Consider the following 5,495-nt stretch of genomic DNA (forward strand, 5'->3'; position numbering starts at 1 on the left):
AAGAAACGCGACTGAGAGTCTGTGATTTGAGTCTGTTCAGGTTGTTGAGGAGTGGGCGTGTCCAGTGGGCGTGGTTACTTCTGTGTCACCTGTCTCAAGCAGAGCTCATACGTAGGCTATGAATAAGTTATAGATGTACAGGTGAGAGACAGACAGTACTGTATGTCATGTATAATGTCCCTATGCCATAAATGTCATGATGTCATGTATGTTGTGTATGTCATAAATGTCACTATGAATTGAAAATGGGGGACCCTGATGTAAACAAGACAAACGTCTTTCTCTGGTCTGCATCCCCTTAACAATTGTGTGTATTGAGCCGTACTGTATTGTACCCATTCTGCAATCTGTTAAATAAAGTTTTCATTCATTCACCAGACGACTGTTTATATCAGAATCAGAATCAGAAAGGTCTTTATTCCGAAGTAGTTTACACATACAAGTAATTTTATTTGGTCGTTTTTGGTGCGACATTAACGGACAGACTAAAGGTAGAATAAAATAAAAAGGTAGAATAAAATAAAATGGAATATAAAAACGAAATTAAAATAGAAGCACAATAGAATAGAATAGAATTATAAAATAAAATAGGCCAAGGCTGTACAATTGTGCAAGATGTGGTCGAGTATATGTAGCGGTGTGATCTTACTCTGCATTGTGTTTTTCGATTCGACCTCTGTTAAGGGATCGCTCTGGGCGGCATCACAGACCACTATACCAAGAGGTGAATTCACTTCTTGCTATTGGGTCTGGAATTCTGGATGCCTCTGGGGAGTGAGTTTACTTGCAGTACCGCTTAACGTCCACAGCCACTTCACTTACTGTCCCTCGTGACTGTGGATACACACTCGTTACACTCACCCCCCTAAACTCACTCCACCCAGGGCATCTGGGTCACGGCACCACGTGTAGCTGGTGTGATCTTACTCTGCATTGTGTTTTTCGATTCGACCCCTGTTAACACTTTGAGCGCCACTCACGGCTAATCTCGGGTTTACGATTGTGACGTTGAAAGCCACGTCACGGCTTTTCTCTGATTTTTTTTTTTTTTTATTAGCGATCTGAAATCATATTGCATCACCCGAGCCTACTGTTGGAAATCCAGGGGCCGCCGGCGATCAGATGTGAAAAAAGCGCCCCCTATCGTCTCCCAGATGGTAAATCACCCTTTTGGAATGGACTCAATGAAAATGGATGGGGGAAAAAAAATATTCCAGTCCACATTTTCCAGTCCACTGATGCAGCTGGAGTTACCAGAGTTCATTCTGGAGCCTCTGAGCCGCGGTGAGCATGGGTTATACTGTACACACGTTGGATCAATATACTTATCGATTTTTTCGAATGGTGATCAGGAATTGGAATATACCATTTGGATACCATCTGATGTCAGGTAAGGAATCTATGTTATCAGTGTTAGGACAATCAGACTCGTTTTCACAGAGATATAAGCTTTTTTGTGATATGTGCTCTAGCTGTTTCACTGTAAAATCCATGAGGAAATGAAAGCAGCTATTATCAGCGTGCGGCTCGAACGTGCGTGCGTGCACATATACTATTGATCATCTAGCGTTTATTTGAAAACGATTCATAAATAGGCCGACAAATATCAACGTTCTGGAATATTCCAGTAAAAGGCGATTATCATTGAATAGGTTGTTTTTCACCTGAAAACGGGTGCTTTTCAAAATGCTCTCAAACGGAAATAAAGCGATAAAAAATCAATCTGCCTTGACAACACTGGGTCTCATTCCCGAAAATTTTCCAAAGATATATTCTGGAAGACTTATCTTGGAACCACTGAGACATAATCTATGACAAGTACACTCTGAGTCCTGAACGTGCTGGAGATATGTCTTAAGTGGCTGAAACGGTCGCAGAAATTATATGATCTGATATCTGCTTGGAGAATGGCATTCTGTCGTAAACTCCAAAGCGCGTTCCCGTTCAGCTCATTTGCATACAGAACACCGCCTCCATAGTTCCTTATAAGGCAACTAGTGACGCAGTTGTGTGAAATGGAATGGCGGAAGTGCTTTGCGAGCCGCGTGATTACGAAACCTAGCGTCAGTCAGTGCCAATCAGAGAGCGTCTCCGAGAAATGCGGCTAGGTTTCGTAATCACGCTTGCGCCCATCAAAACTAGATTAGATTAATGTATTGGCATCATATACAGCTTGCGGTACACACCTGCCGCAGCGCACGCACACACAGACACACACACACACGCGTGCGCGCAGTACTGTATATGAATGAATGAATGAATGACATATAATATATATAGCCTACGGCGTGGTAATGAATGAACGCAGTATATGGCTTATTATTCCATAAACCTATAGGCTACTGTTCATTCGTAGGCGCACACAAGACTTGTTATGGAATATTAATGCAGTCTATTTCCACCGATTAGCTTTAGTTCTTATTTATTTATCCACTGTCATTTCAGTGTTGGTGTAGGCTATATAGTGTATTTCAATATAAGTTTAATTGATTAATGATATATTCGAAGGAATGCAGGTTTATAGCTATATCAACCCCCTCCAATGTACAGTAAATTACCAAGTATGGTTTTGTCAATATTCCAATGTACAGTTTTGCTTGTACAGTGTAAGTCTATCCCCCACCCATCCCTACCCAACCTCCTCCAACAGTTTCTACGTCAAATGTACTCTCTTTTCTGGACTCTTTTTGTATCACAAACAGTACTGTATTTGCAAATCTGGTATGTCATAAATGTATAGATGTAGCAGTACTGTCTATCTGTGTCATGTGTGTCATGTTATGATGAATTGAAAATGGGGGACCCTGATGTAAACAAGACGAAATTCTTTCTCTGGCATCCCCGTATGTAATTGAGCTGTACTTAACTGTACTGTACCCATTCTGCAATCTGTTAATAAAGTTTTCAATCAATCAATCAAACAAAGGTCTGTCCCATTGTATACCAATCAATGGGATACATTGCATGTTGACCTGCATTCTTTCAAATGTATATAATTAATCATTAAAACAGATGTGTAACAAATAAGAAATACAAATTCCACAGAAGGCATTAAATTATAATTATTTTCAATCATTTCACAATAATTGCATAATTGTGTTTGAATATATGAGTAATTATTTGTCCAAAATAGCTGGTTCAGATATGGTTAATCCAGCTGCCCTGTGATCAGATGAATCCATATTATTTATTTTTACGACATCAAATTCGTAATTTCTTATCGTACAAATATTGTCATATTTATTTTAATTATGATTAAGTAATTAATTCCAAGGAGGCCTGTAGCGTTGACGTGAAGGAATCACTATGAGAACACAGTCTGTCAAGTTATAATAACATTTTAAATTAGTCAATCAATCATGAGATTTGATCGTGGGCTGAGAGCATATTTAAGTGTGCTCCTCAGCACTCTTAGATCTGCTCTCAAATAAGATCTCAGGAAAATTTGAAGACTCCCACTCCCAACCCTAATATGTCTTAAATGGGCCGAAATCTGGCTAAGACTAAATATTTTGTCGTAACTTCGTTCGAGAATGAGACCCATGCACTGACTGGAAAATGATTCTTTGATAAGCGACGGGCAGATTAGACACATAGCCATAATTTAAAACATAGATTAGGCGATATTAACGTTAAAAATTGACGCCGATGGTGGCATTCAAGGGACTAAATGTGAATTAACCCACGGCACTCAAAGTGTTAAGGGATCGCCCTGAGTGGGAGTTGAACCCCGGTCTCCCGCGTCGCGGGCGGCATCACAGACCACTATACCAAGAGGTGAATTCACTTCTTGCTATTGGGTCTGGATGCCTCTGGGGAGTGACTTTACTTGCAGTACCGCTTAACGTCCACAGCCACTTCACTTACTGTCCCTCGTGACTGTGGATAGACTGCGGTACCTCCGTTACATATATATATACACTAATTAGAATACAAATAGCAATACAGTAGTTGGGTCAAGAACCAACATTCTGTGACCATTCTCTGGCTAAGATGTTTTGATGATTGATTTGACTTCTATGGACCTTTTATAAAATATTTAGCCCCCGTGTCCCTCCGAAAAATCCCGGCATTTTTTGTCAGATGGCCAAATCCAAAATACCTGCTGACGCCATCTTGAAAAATTTACTTTTGATCCAGAGCACCTAGAATCATGTATGAATACACTTTTTTGTGTAAGTCAACCATGACGATTCCAATTCTGACATCAGTTTGACTCTATGACATCAATTTGACCCAGAAATCCAAGATGGCCACCATATAGTAGAGCGAAAATGTAACTTTTAATGTCAAAACCAATTTTACCATGGTACTGCTGTACTTTAAACAAACTACCTTCATAAGGATCTCAGCAAAATAATTTATGAATGTACAGTATGATAAGATAACTAATTATACTTCAAAATACGCTCTTAAATAGCTGTAACTTGAACAGATTAACAATGAAACCACTTTTTTTTTTTTTTTCTTTTTTTTTTTACTTTATAACATTTTCAGCTTTTTCTGGCCACGCAGGACCGATAGAGGGAGAGAGGGAGAACGGGAGGAGAGGTAGGGAAGACATGCAGCAAATGGTCGCCGGGACTGGGAAACGAACCCGGGACGACCGCTTCGCGACTCAGCACGCTATGTGGTGTGCTACTGGAGCGCCCCAACAATGAAACCACTTTAAACATGTCATGATCAGTCCGAATCAGAACATTCTGCCTCACTAGATTCTGAATCATCAGATTCCAATGAATCACCCCTCCTCCTCCATACATCATCATCTCCCTTCTTATCATCATCCTCCTCACTCTCCTCTTCCTCACTTTCTTCAGCTGGCCCTGGTGCAGGTAGATGTGTTGGGAGAGCAGGTTGTGTGTGGCGGACAGGGCGACAGCGACCACCCACCAGCCATGTCCGAGTGGCGAAGGGTGTCGCTTCAGGGAGGGGTGGCGCACTAGATATGCCAAGTAGTTGGCACGGAGGCAGTGTTGGCGTAGGCTATCTGCATCTGGAGGGAGATGGATGAATGATTTGATCTTCATTCTCTTCCACTTTGTGGCACGGGCCTCAGCCATGGTGCTACTCTTCTTGTCGCCATAAATAACATGTTGTGTGAACTCGAACAGCTCCTCTAGCACCTCCTCCTCAAGGTCAAGGCTATCTCCACACCGCGAGAGCAGCAGTCGTGCCATAGGGCTCTTTGCCACCTTGTCATACACCGACGACTTACCCTTGTCATAGAAGCCTGAATTGGCATCACAGCCTGTAATGCAGTGTAGCTGCTCGGCCATCTCCTCAGTAACCAGGCCACGGCAGAAGACCGTGTTCTGCTTTCTCTTGATGCAGAGCATACCGGGCAGCTGTTGAGAAATGACCGCTGCCATGACATAGGCATCGGTGTCGGCTGCATCAATGACCACAGGGCCACTGTAGCCTGACTCACGTAGAACTGTGTATGCAGAGAAGAGGATGGTGTCAGCCTCAGACTGGTCAAAGCTGTAGTTCTG

The sequence above is a fragment of the Notolepis coatsorum genome (assembly GCF_963971535.1).
Source record: "Notolepis coatsorum genome assembly, chromosome: 15".
Taxonomy (NCBI): domain Eukaryota; kingdom Metazoa; phylum Chordata; class Actinopteri; order Aulopiformes; family Paralepididae; genus Notolepis; species Notolepis coatsorum.